This window comes from Ursus americanus, chromosome 21, assembly GCF_024610735.1.
Source record: "Ursus americanus isolate L20-20 chromosome 21, mUrsAme1.1.p, whole genome shotgun sequence".
NCBI classification, from domain to species: domain Eukaryota; kingdom Metazoa; phylum Chordata; class Mammalia; order Carnivora; family Ursidae; genus Ursus; species Ursus americanus.
In genome coordinates this window covers 20,726,922-20,750,455 of record NC_142147.1, presented here as the reverse complement: position 1 = coordinate 20,750,455, position 23,534 = coordinate 20,726,922, and positions in this window count along the sequence as shown.

Sequence of the window (23,534 nt, the reverse complement as noted above, 5' to 3'; positions counted from 1 at the left end):
TCAACAATAACCAGATATATTATAATTCTGGGAAAGTTAGGAAACAATATTTTTAAAGCATCAGAAAATATTCCCTAACTCAAAACTTTCACTGTGTTTTCAAGCACTAGCCTGGACAATAAATTTCCCGTACTCCCCTTCCTACCAAAATGCATCATTTCTCACGTCCACAAAATAAAGCCCAACTTTCCTTAGCCTGGTGTTCAAGAGCTTTACCTTATTGCCCTAGATTAACTTTCAGATTGCTTTCTGGAAGCTCCCTTTCATGAGTCTTGCATCTGTCTGTTCCTGGTACACACTCATCCTCAAAGTCTGACTCCCCTATGACATCACACTGTCTTCACTTAAAGCAGCTCTCGCCTGCCATGCCCTCCCTTTCAATTGCTGTTCTCAAACAGCCAGGTGAAATTGTGTTTGGTTTTTGAACTCTTTACCCACTGTGTTGCACATAGTAGGTTCTTAATAGTATATCTATGATGGATGAGTACATAAAACAAATGTGTTTCAAGATTCTAGGCGGGGCCATAGATTTTATATCTATAAGGTAGACAATAAAGGTTTTAAACACAAAAGAATATTAAAGTCCATTAGGGAAATCTCACCAAAAGAAAATCTGGAGAATAGGCAGGCGTGCTTTATGCCAGGAAATTGTCTTTCTTTTTAATGAAATGTACAGCTATTTATGCAGTTATTAATCAGCCAGATCGCATAGAGGGAGTTGGCCAGTCCCTTCAGGATGAAGGCTGCTGGCTGTTAACACTTATATCCCAGATTGAACAGGATTGCACTGGACTCAGAGAAGGAAACAACAGCCTATTGTCTTTCCTAAATTGCAAAGGAGTCCATCTTTCCCCTTTTTATCTCCATTCTCTCTCCGTTCTCCTCTTGGTCTCATTTACCGGGATTACACAGAACCCCACAGTCCTGCACACCACATATGCCCTGGCTTCATCATAAGTATTTCAAAGTATGCTATTAAAGCAAAAAGAAAATCGAATCTTATTAACAGGATTAACTTCTGAACAACAAGTCTCAAAATCCATTAGAAATAGAAGTGACGGTGTCAGCAATACGGCTGTGAGAAATCATTTAATTAAAACTCCTTTATTTTTAAAAGCTGATTACTTATGTGTTCTAGTGGCTTCTAGTATAAAAACCTGGCAGGGTGGATATTCCACGGTGGGTCACAATCCCTCACCGTCTGTTTGCTGAAGACCATTTCTTATGGTCACAGACCCGATACTTTGTCTATCTGGCCCTAGCAAGTTGATTTATCCTCTGAAGAAAACACATCTAAGGACCAGGCACCCAAGAGGAGGAAATGAATACCATAAACCTGTCATGAAACATTTCAAGTCAAAATAAGATCAGGTAAAACTAGAGTTCTCTACAGTGGATGATGGAAACTGTGCAGCCAAGTTACAAAACCAAGGCATCCACCTCTAAACTTCCTCAGAATAAGATGCCAAAGTCTTTCTGAGAAAAGGGCCGGTTCTTTTTTGTTTCCATGATTTCTACCCTTCCCACCAGATTTAAGGCAATTCACTTGTTCATTCATTTTTCACTTAACCTACATGGGATACATGGGAAGACCTGGAGGAGACACCAACGAAGAAGGCAAAGTCCCCATCCCCACACAATAGAGGTGCTCTTTACAAGTAAGCGGACCCAATTTCATGGCCCTTTGTCAGAAGAGCAACCTCTGATTGACCTCTGGTGGACAGGGGATGACTGGGGAGGTGAGGTTTTTTAATTGAAGAACTTACAAACTCACTATTATAAATAGGCCAATGAGGTAAGAGGGATCACTATTTTGACTGCTTGCAGGCAGGATTCCAAGAGTTCTCCTTTATGAAATATCAATTTTGTGGAAAATACTGGTTATTTGGTTCATAAGTTCAGGTTCTAAAAGGAAAGCAGTCAAGTGGCTCCAAACCGATTTCAGTTTTTGTGTTAGGTTTCAATCAGGGATTGGTCATCTTGAAGGTGCACTAAAGTCCTACCCACAGACTCCTTCGCAGAGGCTGAGCGGCTCAGTGGCGAGTGGATTCACATGGATGAGTCCAGTCCAAAGCCACTGGCTGTTGCCGTCCTCCCAAGCACGCAGTGCCTTAGGAACTATGGTCTTTGGACAGGAATGATTTCTTTTACTTTGATTTCTAGACCTGGTCTGAAGAAGAAAAATGTTCCAAGTAGCCTAGGAACCAGTATATGTTTCAATAAATTTTGTATTGCAATTCTCAAAAACCCATTCCTGAGTTCTCTTAGAATAAACATTTAAAAAAATTCTTCAAGCATCTATATTGATCTTACTATTATACCAACATCTAACCTTCAACTGTGGACTGTTGTTCGTTTGGTGATGCTGTTTATATTGTAACAGTTTTCTACCTATGTGTATGTTTGATGATACCCATGGATAATAAGGTCCCTTACTTAGAACAAAATTCTACAACCTTTGGTAGTAATATTTAAATACAATACAGAAAATAAATTAAAAAATCTATTTAACAATGAATTATGCTTTGGATATGTTTCAAGGAATTATTAATGTGTTAGTTGTGGTAACATGTTTCCAATTTGGGTTAAAATAGCCTATGAGAGGACTATGTCTGTATATGTATAATCTCTCTTTTTCTCACACATGCCCACATACATTCACAAGTATTCATTAAGTTCCACCTATATTACAGGAAAGTTATTTTCACAGAAGTAAGAATTGAATCCTAACATCAATTAGCAAATTCCAAGGAACTGATTGGTCTACATTTGTTGCCAGCTTTTTCTCTTATTCTTCTTTCTTTTCTTCCCATGGAGGATGACAATATTCAAAAGCTAGGTTTGAAGTTGGTTAGGAAAGGCTAATATTGACCCCGAACTGCAACTCAGCTAACCAGAGTTTTCTTTTTTCTTTTCTTTTTTCTTTTTTTTTCTTTCTTTTCTTTTTAAAGATTTTATTTATTTATTTATTTGACAGACAGAGAGAGACAGCCACCGAGAGAGGGAACACAAGCAGGGGGAGTGGGAGAGGAAGCAGCAGGCTCCCAGTGGAGGAGGGAGCCTGATACGGGGCTCGATCCCAGGACCCTGGGATCATGCCCCGAGCTGAAGGCAGACGCGTAACGACTGAGCCATCCAGGCGCACCATTACCAGAGTTTTCTGTACTGAGATCTGGGGCTGCGCCAAACCGAAAATTAAGGCTCTTGCACTTTTCTTTCTCTTGTTCTCCATGTGTTCATCTTCCCTGAAGAGGGTATGGAAAAGGAAGAGAGTGTTGGGAACATGCCCAGAAATTCGTGGTCCAAATGGTATCTTAACATTGTCAGAGAGACTGAAATCTTTACATTGTTTCTCCTATCTGCTTTCTTCTCTGAACCAATGCTTGCAAGTTCTCCTGGATGAGAAGCAGCCCTTGATTTGGGCACAAAGCTGGTAACACAATGTATCTGGTGTCAATTCCAGTTTTAGGTTTTCACTTGATACTGATCATAGTAGACCCTGTGTTCTCAGCAGGACACTCAGTGGACTCAGCTTTTGAAAGCAAAGATCAGAGAGCAGGAGGTGGGATGGCTCTGGGCCATAAGTAGGAATTAGCTTCATGTGGAAAAGTGATTCTGACCTCACAAAATGGTTTGGGTGCCAACCATGCTCTCTTTTGAGCATTTCCCTTGAATTTGATCTTGCTTATTGGGTTTTGTGATGAAAGGCTTTTATTGATTAGTACTGAGCATTTGAAAGTTAAGTGGCTCTGTAGAAAATAGGGAATTAGATGATCATTATTTTTTATCTTTTCTGAAAAGTGCAATTTCTAGTTAGACATCTGACTAAATAAAACCCAGGGCGTCTTTATACCAGAAAGTAAATGAAGAAGTGAAAAGTGGAATCTCAAATGCAACATTTCAAACTGATTGGATTTAATTAAATACTTTATATGAACCTAGCAGGAGGAAGTTAGATCTCACTGGAAGTGGGGTGGGCATTTCCTTTTATGAACTGGTCTAGGATACAACAGGCAAGTCCTGTTGACCATCAAGGCTCCCTTCCCCTACACGCTATCAAATCCCAGCAGGTGCTTAGTCTAATATTTAGTGTCAGTCTCTTTCTGTCCCCAGGTATCCCCTACAGGTATTAGGGAACTTCCCTAAAGTAAGCCTTGCCCCACCTTGTCTCTAAGTCAATCTTTAGCAAAGCCAACTGAGAACTGTAAGCAGGCGAAGTTGGTACACCCTAGTCTGAAAGTCTTCATCTTGCCATGCTTGGTTAGTCCTCTTAATCTTTTATTCCCAACCACTGGCTAACGTCTTGCCAATTGTCTTTGCTGCTGACCATGGCCATGACAATGTCATTTTTAGAGTTGAGAAAATTAACTACAGCACACCCTCTTTATCTGGACTCTAAAATGGGTAGATGGGCTGATGCTGTTGGTAAAATGGTCTCTTTGTGTTCCCACGCACAAGAATAGGCAAGGTCTCTGCTTGCCTGGTGCTTACACTTTTGATGAAAGACGAAAACCATGAACTAAAGAGATGAATATACTAGACAAATACAGATTGTGACAAATTCTGTAACAAAAAACCTACAGGGCCTTTTGACAGAATTTCAGGTAGGTTTGTAGGGGCAGGTGAGAAACATCATGGTTCTTCAAAGTTCTCTATCACTCTTGTAGAGTAAACGAAAAATTATGGTCTGGGAGATCTCATCATGTGGCCTGAAATAGCCCACTAAAATGACCAAGGTACTTGGAAGCTTTTTGTTTAAAAAACCCAAATGTTGTTACTGTTCCTTGTTATATTCCTGTTAATTTCAACAGAATTTATTTTACAAGCGGTCAAGGAAAGTTCACAACAGAGGTATATGTGCCATATTTTCTCTACTACTTTGTGTCTGTGGGCATATAATGAGCTCTAACCTGAGAACAAATTTGGGACTAGTATTGTGCCACCCTCCACAAGGAGGGAATGAATCTTTGGGGCATTAACAATAATAGAACTACAGCCCAGGTTGTGCTACCTCCTTGGATATGGTGACTCGGATATTGCTGGATCTCTTAGTCATCTTATTGCTTGGCTAGTCTGCCCTCCCTAGCTCCTCCGTAGGCTCTCTTACCTAAACAGGTTCTCACTGTGTTACAACTGAACATAGGTTGTGTTCCTTAGGATCCTGGATTGTTACCTTTTAACCCTGTTTAACTTCATAGTTGAAGACATGGACTTGTAGGAGATTCTGGGAATATGGCGCTGATTTTCTCCTATTCTAATTAATTTAAAAAATTTTTAATTTATTTATTTCAGAGACAGAGAAAGACAACGAGCATGGGAGAGGCAGAGGGAGAGGGAAAGAGAGAATCTCAACCAGACTCAGTGCTGAGTGTGGAGCCTGACACAGGACTTAATCTCACGACCCTGAGATTGTGACCTGAGCTGAAATCAAGAGTCGGTCACTTAACCAATTGAGTCACCTAGGCGCACCATCTTCTCCCATTCTAATTCTGTTGGTCTAACTTGAGTTATAAAGTATCTGAACCCATGGGCAGCTGAGTATATGTGTGGTTTCCCTTGGTTCCCCTTCATTCCCAGGTAATCACTTTAGTATACCTTCCAAAGACTGGAAGTCACTTTTCTGGGGATCTAGTATAGCCCCTAGAAATCTAAGGTTCAGAAAAGGTGAACAGTTTTGTTCCTCACATGTGGTCAATAAAACAGTGTGATTTAAGATTTCAGATAAATCTCATGGTATATAAAGGAGTCCAGCCATGTCTTACTGGTCGAGGTTGTGAATGAATGGCTGTTGGAGGAGACATAAGTCCTGGGCAAGATAACTGTCAGAATCCCGGCTCTATTGTCCCTACATGGACCCTGGGGGTGGTGCCAGGGTTGAACTGGGAGGAGACTGGAAATATTGGGAATTAACATTTAAAGCCTCCCATTCTGATTTGGATATGAACAAAGGCAGAGCTTGATTCCCTGAGCATGATAACAAGAAGACAGTCAACACAATATCTTGCATTTCAGTGAAAAAGAAAATAAAATGAAAATAAAGTCATGGCATCTGGAGCCAACAATCTAGGTTTCAATCTAAGCCCTTACACAAAGTGGGCAAACTGCTCAGCCTCTTTGATCCTCACTCTGTCTGCGAAGTGGACGTAAATGGGTACAGAAACTCTTGTCCTGTGAGATACCTGAGCGGTACATGAGAACCTGTGTAAAACACTCGGCGTGGCGCAATCTACATCTAGTATATTCTTCTGCATGGAAATCAGTGTCTTGGGAGGAAGTGTCCTGGCCTCAAATGCCAAGAGTGAATGGGGAAGCTCAGTATACAACGAAATCTCCCTGGAGTATGTTTGAAAAGGTTCCAATGCAAACGGACACTAAGTGGCAAACAAAACGCCTTGTCAGCCTTAGCCCAGAAGATGCTGGTAAGGAAGTCATTAATTACTTGCCAGTCAGCCATAAGGTGTTACAGAGCCTAAGTTTAAATATGCTTTATTATCTGACATCCAACATATGGCACATGGTTATGAGGTGGATGACACTAGTTTTAAAGGTCATCGTAACCCAAATGAGCAGATCTGAAATGGAGAAATTAGTTAATGCTTTCATCTGCTGATTTAGTGTGAACACATCCAAGAGAGCCGAGGCACTCCAGATGGCAGGCAGCAAAAATAGCTAAGAAAGATGATGTGTGTTGACTGTTTCTTAATGACACCAGTAGTTCACTAGGGGGGAAGAGAGACAAGGCATCTTGTGTAAATGCTGGTTGAACTCACGGGCAAGACAGACATCTCTTCACCTGGTTCTCAGGAGATTAAATCCCACCTTTAAAAATGATAAAACTCTCCTTCCAGCCACATTATTAGTACCATTGGTGATTGTTTTTATTATTATTATTATTATTATTATTCATTGCGTCAACTACTATTTCATAAATAAACTCACTCATGTGCCAGGCACCATTCTGTGTTTTACTTATTTCTCTTGACAACTCATTGAGGTAGTTGTCATTAAGAATGTTGGCTTAGACCACAGGGTGTTTACCCAAAGAAAACAAAAACATTAATTTGAAAGGACATGTGCACCCCTATGTTTACTGTAGTGTTGTTTATAATAACCAAGATATGGAAGCAACCCAAGTGTCCATCGATAGATGAATGGATAAAGAAGATGTGCTATGTAAATTCAATGGAATATTACTTAGTCATAAAAAAGGATGAAATCTTGCCATTTGTAACAACACTGCCAGGGAAACACCTGGCAATCCTTAGAACCCTGACATAGCTCAGGAAGAAAAGTTCAGGAGCCTAAGCAAGGCCAACCCCAAGTTATTTTCTTTCTTATCAAAAAAAGAGAAAAAAGCAAACAAAAAACAATTCAAACTCTGAGTCAGATGCTGAAGAACAATGTTGGAAAAGTTATCTTAAATCTTTAAATCACAATCACGACATACAGCACTTACCAAGTCCCTACTATGTGCCAGGTGTTGGGTTAAATGTTTTACCAATATTTTTCATCCTCACAGTGACCTGGGTGTGTTGTCATTACGGCCACTTTGCACACGAGGGACCTGGAACACAGGAATGATGACCAACATAGCCAGAGCCACATGGTTAGAAAAAAGAGGAGCCAGGCTTGAAACTCAAAGCCGTCAGGAGCCAGAGACCCTGCACCCCCCAGTGCACCCTCCTGGCCCTGTCTTCCTGGCCTGGGCCTGATTTGATGGTTTAGGGCAGGAGTTCTCAAACCTAATCATGCGTCTGAGTCATATGAAAGGCTCGTTACACAAAGTTTGCATGAGTTTCTGATACAACAGGTCTGGGGCAGGGGCCCAAGAATGTGCATTTCCAACACTTTCTCATGTGATGCTGATGCTGCTGGTTTGGAGGCCTCCCTTTGAGAGCCACTGGTGAATTAGATTTCAGAGCCTGAGTGAGAGTCACAGACAGCTGGTTTAGGTGCCAGATCCCCCACTGCTGTAGGTGGGTGACATGGAACAAATCACTCAAGCCCCGTGAACCTTGGTTTCGTCATCTGCTCAGCAGGGGTTCTAAGTCATTATAGTCTGAATGACTATATAAATCGTTATTATAAGGATGCAGTTAATGAAACCTATCTCCTAGAGCTGTTATGGAGATTAAATAAAATACCATGTATAAAGTAACTTATTTAGTAAGTAGCCTGGAACACAATAATAGCTCTCACATGGTGGTAAATAAATAAACTTGTCACAAAGTTATTAATCCGTCCTATGTACACAGCACAGAGAGAAAGAGATGAAGCCACATTTCCTGTCTGGGACAAGTAAATGCAAGGACCAAAAAATCTGAGAAGAAACACAGACATAAACACAACGCACACATACACACTGGGACATACACATACATGTGCACACACACACGCACACACACATCAAATACCACAAATACAAAATAAATGGTGACTGTGTCTGCCCAGGAACTGGCAAAGTGCTAAGTGAGCCTTGGAGAATGGACACAAACTTTCAGCTGGAAAAATGACGAGACCTTCATGAAGAGAAGATAATTTCAGCTGGCTTCTAAAGTATCTAGTCATGCAATTATATTTCTTATTTGTTTTTAAAAAAGGATTGAGTGCTGACTATGTTTCAGGCATCATGTTTGGCATTTTGTACCTAATTGCCATACCCCCCGCCCCCACCACACTGATGGAGTCTGGGCATCGCTATTCGCCTTTGACAGGTGAATAAACAAGTCTGGGATGATTAAGCAATTTGCCCGAAGTCGTGTGTGTGTGTGTGTGTGTGTGTGTGTGTGTGTGTGTGTGTGGTGCATGGATGTTGGGGGTGGAAGAGGAATGGGAAGGAAGGTTTGTTTCCTTGTACTTAAACCCTAGGGAGTGATCCTGTCATTCTGCCCTACAATTTCCTCTAGAGGAGTGTTGGCAGGCTGAGCTCCAAAACTTCAAATTCACAATCTCCTCACTTTAAAGCACGTCCCCTGAGGAAGGCAGAGAAGATGTAAATGCACATACCAAAATGAGCTTGGAACATCTGAAGTGAAGCTGGGAGAGATCAGGGGCATCTTGATGAGAAGCTGTCTGGAGCCCCAGGAAAGCTGTGCCCTTTGATGACTCCCATCCCAGCTCAGGCATGAATCTCCCTTTGCAACCATCCGTGCGTTTCTCTGCTTCCTTCTTCAGAACATGTGAGCACTCTGGCGGCTCATCTGAGCAATAATGTGTAAGGAAGGTTGTGCTTCTCTCCACGTCCATACAGAACACACTTGTCCCTCTAAAAGAGAAGCTCCAGGAGTATCTCTCTCTCTCTCTCTCTCTCTTTTTTTTTTGCAAATAATATGTGGTACAAGAGCAGTGATAATATTCTTCACTGTGGGCAGGGCAACAGTTTTATTGGGGTCTCCAACCTATTCCCCAAAACACATCCACCAGTCATTGAAGAGATGCAGAGCATATAGTTTGTAGGCTCTTTGGTATGTTTAAGAACAGTTCTGTTTCACTTACTTAGATGTCAGACTTCTGGTAACTTAACCAAATTTATTCTTGAAATTAGAAATAAGTGAGAAGGGCTTGAGATAGGCAGAAATAATGGTTTTCCAAAAGCTTTTAAACACCACCCCCCCAGACAGACTTTAGAACTCACTCAGCACCCATGGGCTCTAACTTTATACATGATTCTAATAAGATTTCTTACATGGTTTCCAACCTATAAAACAATTAGAAAGGTGTCATTTACTGCTTGGCACACTGCAGGTGATGAGACGGATTACCTGCCAGTTTAAAGAATCCAAATACAAAGAACTAGGAACCCCTGTCCTCCAAGACAATCACAGAAATGACCAGCAGTAAAGCAATAAGCAACAGCAGTCGGGCAGGAAAACTCTAACTGGTGTTAGTATTGGCACCAGAGAGAACTGGCAGGCTGAGGACTGAGTAGATGCAAGCCTAGCTGAGCCAGTAAGTACCCTCAGGGCCCTGGGGTAGCATCTCCAACTCAGGAAGTCAGATCCACTTCCCCGTGAGGTTGTGGCTTGGCATGGAATTATCAGGAGAGAAGATGAATCACTAAGAAACCGAAGTGCAGACTGCCCTCCATGTACAACAAAGGTAGGCTTCACAAAAGGCCACTTAATGTTTTCTCCAGCAGAAGAATGCAGATTAATCCACATCTCCATGATCATGCACGTGGGAGAATATTCTTACACTTGGATTGATATGAACTGTTTTGTTACACCTAAAAATAGCACCTTGAGGCAGGGACCAGGGCTTCCTTGGGGTTACTCAGCTCTCTGAATTCTTAGGGCCTTTTTGTACAACCAAGCACTCCAGAGCGGCTCCTTCTGTACAAATTTCTGTGTCCAGGATATGGATGTCTATTCCCTGCTATGGGTAAGGGATCCAGGATGTTTCATTTGCTTATTTTTGTTGCTATTTGCAACAGGGATAGTTCTGAATGCTGGCAAAGGCAGGCTGCCCAGACCCCAGCAGGATTCAGTAGAAGACTGAGAGGTGAAGGAAAACAATGGTCACTGCTCAGCACAGAGGAATGCAATTCTAACCTCAGAGTGTGAGACCGGAGCTCCTTAAAATCCTACATTCTGAATTCAGGTGTTCCATGGCTCCCTAGCTCAGACACCCCCATGTAAGAGGTACCTGTGGTATCAATGCAAGAGAATGCTGAGCTAACGTCCCTTGAAAAACTGGTTCTTCTTTTTCTACTGTCTCCCAACCCCCTCTTTCCTAGTGTATTACAGAAATTGAGAATCATGTTAGCAATCATGTTTCCTGTTTTGGTTTTCCCACTGGGAAGCTTAAATGAAAACCCGGCCAACACTGAGTATTTTATAAGGTCATGTGGAATGCATCTATAATGGCTATTGCTTTTGTCTGAGTATCATCTCTTTTCCTTATCTGATAACAGACTCACTTACCCAACTCTGGAGATAGGCACTGGAATGAGACTGGTTTGATCACAATAAAAATCCCTCTACCAAGAAAGATTTGTCCAAGGATGTCCATGTGATCCACGCTGGGCCAATTAGAATCTTACTCCAAGATTTTTTCCCCCAGGAGTGGTAGAGAAATGCATTTTCCTGTGAGCCAAACCACCTCACCCCCTTTACATAGTGGAAGAATCAGGACCCAGGGCACAAAGAAACAAAGATCAGAAACTTATAGAGAGGGTCCTGGCAGTGTTCAGGAGCTAATTCTGGTCAACCACAAGGCCATTTCCATCAGCCCTCACTAATGTAATATTATATACATAGCAATTAATTCCTCATTTTGTCCCCAGACAATTCCAAGCTGGATTTCCTTCACTGCAGCCAGAACACTAAGGCAGGTCCCTGTTCATGGATATTTCCTGTCTTTCGTATTTGCAAGTTTTTATTTTCCTGTTATTTTGGTGCCTTCAATTATTTGTCCTTTTCCTTTGTATTACATATAATTTTGTAAACTGCTTCAAATTCTTTGTGAAGAGAAGCAAAGTATAAACATGTACACAGTATCAAATAACTTCAAACACAGTACTTTTTCCCTCTGCCACAACTGCTGATAATAGTAGCCTGTGACATTGAGAAAGGTTAACCTGGTTGTTGTATTTTCTGTTTCAAAAAGCAAAGTTGTATGTGATACATTAAATAATGGTTTCCCTTTAGAATAGTTATAAAAGAAACAATTTCCAACTGGGGTAGAGGCTAAGTCTTAGTTATCTGGGGAATTCGCTTATATGGAAAAGTATACTCCCTTATTTGGCCAAACATGTTGATATCACCAGATTAAAAAAAAAAATTAAAAAATGACAACTCAAAGGACAACCAAAAAATTACTTGGTAGCTCTTTAGCGTGGGTATCTTTTTTAGAAACAGTTCTTGAGGCTACAGAGACTTCCTAAAGCATAATAATATTTCATCCCAGAGTCTAATTTCCTAGAGACCATTGTGCATAATGATTTTGTATGTATGCCTCTGTGTACTTTGCCTAGTCAAATAAATACATCTGTGCAATGATGTCTTATTTGATAGAGCAAAGTAAATGATAATAGGACCAGTTTCTTCAATGAACAACAGCTTAAAATACAAAACCTGCTGGATTTTTTATTTTAAATTACATTCTGTTATAAAGAAGTCATCTCAAAGGTGTACTTATTCTGAAAGCAAATGCTGCAACTGAGCCAACCCACTAATGGGCTTGTGATTATATTGTCACACCCCCGAGGCACTGCTGAGCCTGGTGACAGGGGATATTTAAAGGGACTGAAGAGGAAAGAAGGGTTATGCTGGCTGTATTTGCCCAATGGATAATCTGGTTTGGCATCCTTTTCACACTGGATTACATCTTCTCTCCGAAGAGAATCTAAAATGCTCCTATTTAAGCCAGAGTGGTTGAAATGAATGGGAATCCTCACCCCCAACACCAACAATGGAGGGTTCAGGTTGGCAGGACAGAGAGCAACCTCTGAACTCCCAAACAAGTACAGCCCGCAGTTGCTAGATATCTTGGGGGATGCAGAAACTGATGGAGATACAACCCTACTGATGTAGACTGACCTCAGACTGAGGGACAGAGAATGGCATGTAGTGATGTCATGTGCACACACACACATACACACACACATGCAGACTACGGCTCTTTCCAGATGGGCCAGACCTTTCCCATTCGATACAATGGTCAAGAGTTTCTACCAGCACTTCTGGGAGAAGGAATGAGAGGCCAAGATTAGAACAACTTGTCTGCTGGATCCAATAACCCTTCATTTAATTATACCTATCTTGTTCCAGATGAGAATTAAAGATGCTTTGTCTCTACATGCATATATTTTACAAAGTTCTCAGTACGGAATATAGGATCACCCAGGGGCACCTGGGTGGCTCAGTCAACTAAGCATCTGACTCTTGATTTTGGCTCAGGTCATGGTCTCAGCGTTGTGAGACTGAGTCCCATATTTAGAATCTCTCTCTCCCTCTTCCTTTGGCCACCTCCCCACCCATGTACGACCACTCTCTTTCTCAAAAACAAACAAACAAAAACAAACAAACAAAAAACTATACAAGCCATCCAAAACAGTGTGTTGAGGAACATGACCTCCGCATTTGGACTTTCCAGTTCTGTCCTTTGCCCTCTGTGCAACCTTGACAAGTGTCTTCACCTTTAAATGGTTTCAAGGTCTTCATGTTTTAAAATAGAGATATTAATGTTACTCGTTAGAGTTGTGAGGATTTATGAGATTATAGGTATGTAGGGGGCTTGGTTCAATTCCTAGAGCATTTAAGTATTCAATAAATGCTAGCTATGATTATTTTATTATCATCATAATCATTATTTGCATTATTACCAGGATTATCATGTTCATAAATCCCTTAAAGGACTCCATCATTCTTCTAGATGTTGAATTAGAACGAATGGAAAGAGTGAAGGTAGAAGAGAAGGAAGGATGGAAGGAAGGAAGGAAAGAAGGAAGAAAGGAAGGAAGGAAGGACAGAAGGAAAGTCAGAAGGAAAATTGGAAGAAAGGAAGGAAAAAGGAAAATATGAAGGAAGGAAGGAGGAATGGAAGGACGGAAAGAGGGAAAAAGAAGGACGATGGAAGGAAACAAGAGAAAGGAACTGATGAACTAATTATCTAATTAGGATTGGGATTCGATCTGTCAATTTTTAACAATGAAGATTCAGAAGACCAGAAGTAGACAAAGCCTACAAGCTATCTCTTGTGTAGTCTTCTAGTTTGGGCTATTTCTATTTGGGGATTTTAAGCTTCAGAATATCTCTCATGGGTTTGCCTCTGAGAAGGCATGCTTGGGGCACAGGTCAATGCTGACAGAAAAAGCAGAGACCCTTACAGATTCTGGGGCTGACTCTCACGGTACTTTAACCACTAGTTACAAAGAGAGAGAATGCAAATTCAGGTATAGCCAGGGTAATTATGTGAGCTTGTTAAATGGATGGTTGGGGAGGTAATGGAGAAGAGATATCTAGAAAGAAGAGATATCTAGAAAGTGATGATCACCAGGGGAAGGAGGGCAGTCAGGTAGGGAGTCATGAAGCAACCAGAATCCCTGGGGTCATGATGAGATTCCAGCTCTAGTCAGAAAGTAGACAAGTCACCCTACAGGAAACTCCTCTATGAGGTAGAGGTTAGAGAGAAGACCCTATCTTGAGTATGGAGTGAGATTTCATATGAATTAGGCCACGTTTCATCTCTGCTTGCAACCCTTCAAAAACTTTCCACTGCATGTATTATGAAATCCCAAATCTTTGCAAGATTTGGCGAGTGCCTAAGTGATCTGAATCCTGCCTACTCCCCAGCCTCATCCTCTCCCACCTGCTCCAGTTCCTCAAACACGTCAAGCTCTGTCTCATCCTGGGGCCTTTGCACGTCCTTTTTCTTCTCTCCTTGGAGGTACCCCTGCCCATCCCCATGTGACTGGCTTTGCCTCAGTTCTCAGATCTGAACTCCAATGTCATCACCCTACAGACACCCTCCACTGTAGAGTAACCTTCTGTTATATCACCATATGTGTTCCCTTCAGAGCACATGTTACAACCAAAAATTACTTTGTTCACATTTTTCTTCACTGACTGTGATCTGTTTCTCTCCCATAGTCACCAGGAGCATGTCTGTCTTGCTGCATTCCACACTGTTATATGCCCAACAGCAAGCCCAAGGTCTGGCAGCAGGCAGGTGCTCCATTAGTTGGATAAAGACTCTAAGAGTGGAACATGGCATCCCAGACCTTACCTGCCACTCACCCTACAAGGTCAGCGCTGTAGCCTGGTGAGGAGTTCCCACCTGACTGGGGCTGACCAGAACCAGCCAGGTTAAGTAATGACTCTAATGGAGTGAAGTAAGTTTCTCCTCAGTTTGGCTACATGTTGCAGCTTAAGAATGGATAACTGGTAGAAAAAAGAAACAGAGAATGCGTACACTTGCCTTGCTCGAGGATAAAAACATGAGTCATGGTGGTATTAGTGAAAGGTGTGGCATGCAGGGTACTGGAGGAAGAACTCAGCTTCTTTTCTACCTCTAGCAAAGAACAGAGGAACTTCTTTTCCCACGTCACCCCTGAAGGTCATTTTGTAGAATTCAACAAGTAGAATAAGGCTCCTGGCCCCTAACTTACAGACGATGCCCAGAAGAGGATTCAAACATTTTTCCTCCACGTAGACTGCAGCATTTGGAATGGTCTTTAAAAATATTTTTAGAAATACATTGATGCTGTGTGATATTGTCACACTGAATTCCTTTTGATACCACATAATACTCACAAAAGACTTTTAAGGCTCAATTTTGATGTTTGAAACGCCAGTTTGCAAACCAGCTTCGATTCTGCTCTGATTAAAAAAAAAAACCAACAACAACTTATATGAGAATTCAGTATTTGAGAAATAGGGCTCCCAGTCACACAGAAGAACTGTTCAGATGGAAAACATGTGGGGTGAATAATACATGCTGTGGACAAGGCAAAATATGTGAAAAACTTATATCTGTACTTTTGTTTTTGCTATGCAGTTTACACAAATCACTGCCTAAGCATTAATATTTATACTCTGGAGCATTTTTTTTCTACTATGCCTATCAAACTGTCACATAATCAGGGTAGTCAGTATATCATATAGCACAGGGGAGAGAAACTTGCCAGCTTCAGTTCCTATAAATATTTTTCTTTTGTGCTGGATTAAGATTATCCTCATGGTAGGGGTTCTTAAGGAAGTAAAGTTTGCCAACATATTTTATGATTTAAGAAAATATGGACACTTTGAGTTTGCATAAAGTTGGCGTTTATGTTCTGCATCCAAGAGACCTTTCTGACCTAGCCCCTGAAGTTTTTGAGGTTTATCCATCCTGAATTTATTTTTAAGCTAAAGAGAGGACCGCTTTCTACAGACAGATATTTTTCTTGGCAGAAAACACAAATACCAAATTCATTCCCGGGTTACGGCTTGTTTGAAAGTGCCCCTGCTGCTTCTTAAACTTGTTAAGGGGATACCTGTTCTTTCACTGCCCCTGTTTAGAGAAATTTAGGTCCACTTAACATCTACAAACATGGGGACAGCTCTTTTCACCTGATGTGCATAAGCTCACATGCTCTGACCTCAACCTTTACCAGGACATTCATTTCTAAGTATTTCCTTTCTATGGGGGAAGGGCTAGTGTAGCAGCAAAAGCATGAGGGTCTGAAGTCACAAAGACCTGGCTTTGCAGCTTAGTTTTGCTACTTAGTATGTGCCTGACTTTGTCTATTTCAAATTTAACCCCCAAATTTGAATTGTAATGGGCAATCCATACAGCAATGTGGTTAAGAGCTCTGGCTCCAAAAAAAGACTGTTTGAATTAAAATACTGGCTTTTATACTTTCTTGTTATATGTGACTTAGCATAAGTGGTTTAATTTTTTCTAAGCTTCAGTTATCTCCTCTGTAAGATGGGGATGAATATTAGTACCTGCTTCACAATTCATTTTGAGGAGTCTATGTGTATCAGCTAGCTATTGCTGCAAAAGAAACTAACAAAACTCAATGTCTTTTTTTTTTTTAATTCAGTGTTTTAAAATAAAACAAAATTATTACTGTTCATGAGTCTATGGATTAGACAGTTCTGTCTTAGCTGGGATCACTTCTGCATGCATGGTTAACTACAAGATAGGTAGGAAGCTTCCCTGATTTTGGCTGTGTTCTCTGAAATGTTTGGGAGTTGAATAGCTCAAATATTAGTCTAGAATGGTCTTGGCTAGAACAACTAGATTCTCTTCTATACGGTGTCTTATTTTCTAGCAGGCTATCCTGGACTTGTTCTTGTGGTTTGGCCAGAGTTGAGAAAGAGAGAGAGAGAGACAAAGATAGATACACACACACACACACACACACACACACACACACACACACACACTCAGAAAGAATGATAGCGAGGGAGAGGTTCTAAGTTTATTGAGGTTAGGCTCAGATCTAGGATAACATCATTTCTGCCACAAAGCAAGCCCAAAGCAAGAAAGAAGGGAGTTTCAAAGTTATAAAAAGGGACAGGGACATGGGTACAGGGAGGCCAGTGATTAAGGTCAACAGTACAATCAATTTAGCACAAAGTGGAAAGCACTGACAATAAAATTGGTCCATATAGTAACTGCTTAATAAAAGTTAGTTATCATGGCAGATTGGATATTGCCCAAGTTTCACCAGATAAAAACTGAGAGAGAGAACCATGAATACATTGACATCGTCCACCAACGGAACCCAGGTTTCCACTAAATAATGGCGGTGACAGCACCTGTGTTCTGACCACCAATACTATATCTTCTGTTTTTTCCGGATGTCTTTGCTGTGGGTGCCCTTAGGATGCCCCTTCTGCAACTTCAAGGTGTTGTTCCTGATTGTTCCCTCTTCCCAGTTAGATTATCCTCCCAATGACCCTACAGAACCCTTTACCTTCCCGTTGTGTCACTGGGCACCTTCCTCCTTAGATTTTGGCTTTTTTTGTTGATGCATCATCTCCCTGATGGTTCCTATTGGTGCCTTGAGAGCAGGAGCTGTTTAGGAATCATGTTCTAGGGCACCTGACTGGCTCACTCAGTAGAGCATGGGACTCTTGATTTCAGGGTTGTGAGTTCGAGTCCCACATTGGGTGTAGAGATTACTTTAAAAAAAAAAAATCTAAAAAAAAAAAAAAAAAGGAATCATGTTCTATTTCTTCCACACTTAAATACTCAATGAATACGGGTATTTGGCAGTTCAGGTGGGGAAGAGAGAATGAGAGAGAAAACTAAATTGTATTTTACTTCCTACTTTAAGGAGTATTGGTTAATCTATTTATATTAAATATTTTTTGCACTAATAACTCCATGGCTTACTTGCAGATACAGAAAGACTTATAATTAAGTTCTGTACTTTATTTTCTCTACATTTGGTCTATGGTTTATGTTTAAAATTTTACCATTAGAACTCTCTTCCTTATGCTTAAGGCATTATTACTGCTTAAAATGGCTCATGTATAAATTACTTTTATGATAACTGATGCAGTGTTTCAGATGAGGTGTTTACATATACTAATTTATGCCTAATAACTCTCTTATGCAGATGTCAGCTCTTCTCTTAATCCTGCTCCTTCTAGCAGTCTTAACTGTGAGTCTGCTGATACCTACAGGACTTGGCATCTGTTTACATTTCCCAGAAGTCATTACTTTATGTCCAAAGCCTTAGAGACTAATGTATTTTACTTAGCATCCCTTAGAAGGGAGGCATGTGACATTGCTTCACACCCCTCACAGGGCAGCTTTCAAAAATTCCCTTTCAATGGGTCCCTTCTCCTCTGTTCAGGCAGCCAACTTGCTACTCTCAGCTTCTTTTCTCTGAGGTGGGAGCCTTGCCCAAACTTCACTGTGTTTTCTTTGCCTTTCACGTCTCCGATTTTCTCCAGAGTGGAAATTTAAACCAACACCCACCCTGAAGGTAGGAGTTAGGACTAGTCACAGGTGACATATTACTTTCTTGTCATCCTACAGGCCAGATTTTCAGGCTTTGCAAAACCATTCATTTGCAGGCTGTCAGAGAACCTTATATTATGCATTCTGGTTTTTTGGGGTATCACGCAGGTGTTAATTCAGGGGTTTATTTTTTAATATCTATGTTAGATTTACTTTACTCTGCCAATGTCTCCAGAGGAAAGGCAGTGGATAAATACAAAGCATCATTATTAGCTATTATTACATTGACGTGTAAAACCTAACTATTATTCCTGACAGTTTGGTCTGCTGGAATTAGATGACGTTTAAATATTTCAGTCCACCTCTTAGTACCTGTGATATTTTGCTTGTGCTTTTGAAGGTTTCAGCATTTAGAATCCTACGGAAACAGGCAAACTATTCTGTGGCTGCAGAGCATGGCGGGGTGGAAACTGCATGGGCTTGTCTAGACGAAGTTTTAAATTCCACTGTTCAAGCACCGGATGGAGAGGGACTGTCTAAATAGCAGTCTCTGCAGACAAAGTGGGTTGTTTCAGTTGACCTTGTTCTCACAATGACTACTGGCATGAAATAGCTGCTGGAAAAAAAACAATTATGAACTTAGTTTGAGTAATAAAATCAATGAAGAAGAGAAGAAATAGGTGAGCCATCTTCTTTTATAAAAAGACTGCTGCCGAAGTTATATGCTGCACTGGGGTATTGCATTTGAACGGGGCACTGAGAGAACACAGCAATCCCCCAGGAGAGGTGAGGCCATTAGGATATTTGGGCTGCAGGAGAAGAGATCTGAGCAGGATGATGAAGGCAGAAAAATGGCGGCATTCCCTCATGTGAAGGATAGGCTGGTGAAAAAGATGACAGACTCATTCTTTTCTTTTAAAAGGCAGAGCAGAACCCGTGTGAGAGTTGTTCCAGGGAAGTGAATTCTGGCTGCAGAAAAAGAAATTCCTAGCGATAAGAACAATTCAATGAGTACAGCTTCCTTAAAAGTCTTGGAATCACTCTTTCTACTGAACGTTGAGCAGGGATGGTATTAGTCATCATCTCAGAGGTGGGCAATGGAATTGCTGAACTGGGGTGAGGGTGACCCATGGTCGTAGTTGGGGAAGACCTGGAGAGAGTAGAGTCCAGAGCTGAGGCTTAAGGGATGATTTGGAATTTACAGGTAGAGGACATGAGAGGTGGGAGAAGGAGGAAAAAGAACAGGTTATCAGTATGAATGGGTTTTCCTATGACCATAAGGAGAGGGAGGAAATCAACTTGTATGTAGTGTGAAGTTTATAGAGGGGACTGTGGAGGTTAAGTCTTGATGTATAACATGGTCCTACAGAATTGAGGGCATCCTTAGAATTTTTTCTTGATCCTACATGTAATAGGAGCCCTTGACAACTTGCAAATTAGTAGATTGGGAGAGGTTGGAGAAAATAAATATTTGGTATAGAATTTAAAGGTGATGATCTAAGTTGCAGGATGAATTGAAATGTGAAATGTAACAGAAAAGATAAGAAAACATTAAATTAAGCAAAATGAACTACCTCTGAGATTCACATCTCCATCCCACCAAGAGAAGTGGTCAGGATGCTTCATAATATAATTATGATTTATAATTTATAATTATAAAAAAGAGCCCATTTTTCATGTCTAGACCTCATACCATGAGCTGAGGTTAACAGAGTCCCTATTCTACTAATTATGCCATCCAACCATTAATAAGTGCTTAATTTATGATTATTGAATAAATATTCCAGTTGCCATATGAGATGAGGAGAGCCTACACATCTGGCAAAGTCTACAACAAATTTTCATGGCAAATATTTCATGGAGAAATAATCTTAGAATTACGGAAATACACTATTTGAAGAGTCTTGTGTTGGTGGTTCCAATGTAGTGATAGGACCTGCCTTCCATCCACATTTATTTGTGCCTAAACAATTTGATACCTGCTCTTGCCAGAAAGGATGTGAGGCACTTTGTTTTTGTTTTCCAACAAAAGATATGCCTAAAATGGAACAGAAATAGAATAATTAGAGGACGATGCCAAAAACAGCCCTCTTCCCACTTTAAAGACGGACTCTCCCCAGCTGTAGAGCAAAGGTAGGCTGTGGTCACAGTTGTTTGTTTAGGTCAAGTCATAAATTTCCCCCTGCAGGAAATCATAGCCAGAAAAGTGGAACTGTAGTCAAATGGGCACTGGAAAATTTGTGTAGCAGGTGGATGGCTAACAAGCCAAATTTTCAAGGCAGGTGAGGTGGTTGAGGTTGAAATATCTTGTTTTGCTCATGAGAATAGACATAAATGCTGTACATGAGTGTGGCGCTTGCTTGCCCCACTCTCTTTGGGCACCTTCAAGGTCATGGCATCTCTGGGAGACGAAGCCCTCTGTTCATTTGCCTGGCTGCATACACCAATGGTCTCCTGTGGCCCAGAGAAGCACCTCTGAAATTTAGTTGTCCTTGTCAGATACGCCATGAGAATGTCAGATCATATACTGAGCTTCCTTTATATTCGACATTATGTTCAAAGTTGCATCTATATGAACTGTAGTAAAATCTTTCAGATGATCCTAGATAGGGGGAATATACATTTGTAGAAAGAGCATGGATTTGAAGCCAGACACTCCTGTTTGACTTGCAACTTCACCATGGTGTGACCACAGAAACTTTTAATCTGGGTGACCCCCAATCACCTCATCTGATAAATAGGAACAACTTTAATACTTAAAGCATATAAGGGCTCTAGAACAGAAGCTGATTTTTAGTAGGGTCCCAATAATTATCAAGCATTTGTAATTAAACATATGTATATAGCTTGTGGGGGGTGGGGGGCATGCACATACTTGTGTGTATTTAAATAGCATACCCATTTTTTACTCATTTCACAAAGGACGTCTTATTGGCTTGGGGGACTTCACAAAGGTCACGTAAGTAGCCAGAGGCAAAATGAGAACAAAGAGCTGAGGTTCATTATTTGCAAGCCTGTACTTTCCCACCACACTACCCTCCTCCAGGAGCTGAATGGCAGCCAAAGCCATGAGAATCTGGACATTGGCTCTTCAGTTTCTCTTCAGTGAGAGAATTACATTCACTGAACTTCTGGAAGAGTCTAAAGTGAGTAACAGTAAACCTCATCTTAAACAAGGGGAAATCTAACAAAGAGTCACACTTCCAGGGCTATATCTCTTATGGTGTTCTTGAGAGAATGGATCTATTTCATCACTTCTGAAGTGAATTATTTTAGAGCCATAAAGGCAGCAACAAGTCATCAGGCCTATGAATGAGCAGATGTTTTGTTCATATGGACATTTTATAGCTTATGGGATCATAGTGTAGTAGGAAGAGTCAGGTCAACCTGCTATGGAATCTAAATGAGTTGCATAAATTTGGCAAAATTACCTGACTTACCAGGGTCCCAGTTTCCTCATCAGCAAAATGGATACAGAAAATCTAATTTAAATTTGGATGCAATATGAAAGAGTGGCCATGACATATCAAGTAACCAGTTACTAGCCCCCCAAATAAAGACACTTTATGAGCTTCCTGACTTTGCACGATCTTGCTATGAACTCTATTGTTGACAACCTTTGCTGCATAAACTTTGAAAGGAAAGCACCAATGACAAACCCAAACTACCCAGTATCTTTGGCATTTCTGGTGCCAAGGCCCAGCCAGGGCTGTGTTTGGTGATGTGGGTAAAAGGTCTCCCATTTTATTCTTTACTTTTAAAGTCTAGAGCACAAGGGACAAACACATTAATTAATTAATTAATTAATTAATTAATTAGCAAGAAGAAAAGGAAATAATGCCTCAGAAGGTCTAATAGGTCCAGGAGACTGAGGCAGCTCTAAACCCTGGGGCTGGTGTTGCAGAAGGAAGCCAGCCCCATTTGTGAGCTCCCACTTGGGCGGGCTCAGTGAATGTGGCTGCTGTTCTTCTGTAACCCTAAAATCACACCAGGGTTTGATAGATCCCTTTATATCTCCCACTGAAAGTGGGTTCATAAACATTGCCCCCTCTGAAGGGAATTTTAAAGATAATTCCTTTTTGTGACCATACATCAGAACAAGGATGGCATTTCCCTTGTTTTTAGGTGAACTGTTATTAGCCTACAAACTAAATCCGTGGCGGGTCTAGTGGGTAAATTAACATTTCATTTTCAGAAGGCAAAAAGATGACAGCTTTGGTGGCTATCTAGGTTCACTGCCTGGAAGGTAAATGCACCTTGGATCTCCTTTATTGTCAGGTCTGCCGGAGCTGCACAAAACTGATTATGAGTTAATATTGGGGGAATCTGGAAGACTTTGCCCTTCCTCTAATGGAGCTGAACACTAAAAATCACAACAGCTATTCTTCTGCTTGAGATTCTGCCTGTTTCATAAAGGAAACATGAAACATCTGGACATGATCTGATAACAAATGGGTATTACTATTTTGGGATAACATACATGATGTGACTATTCCAATTCTCTTAGCTCTATAATCTGATGCAAATCGCTGCACCTCTCTGGGCCTCCCTTTCCTCTAAATGAAATGGGATTGTTGATTGCATCTTTATAATGCCTTGGGAGGTCACATGATAGTAAGACTCAAGTTCCCCTGCCAGTGAGAAGGTGTTATGCATTGGATTGTGTCCCCCCCGCCCCATCCCAATTCACATGTTGAAGTCCTAACTCCCAGTACCTCTAAAGGTGATCTTATTTGGAGATAGGATCTTCAGAGAGGTCATCAAGTTTTAAAATGAGGTCATTAGGGTGTCCTTATCAAAAGGGGACATTTGGACAGAGAGACATATTTGAAGGAAGATGATGTCAACATACAGATAGAACACCAAGTGAGCATGAAGACCGCATCCACAAAGGGAGAGAGGCCTGGAAAAGACCCTTCCCTCACCACCCCGAATGGAAGGAATCCTACGAACACCTTGATTTTGGAGATGAAGGCTCCAGAACCATGAGACAACAAATTTCTGTTGTTTAATAAACGCAATTTGCGGCCCTTTGCTATGGCAGTGCTAACACATGAACACAGACCGGCTGATGGATCCAAGGTCTTCAGAGACAAATAACTGTGAGTGGCAGGATCCGAAGTTCAACAGGA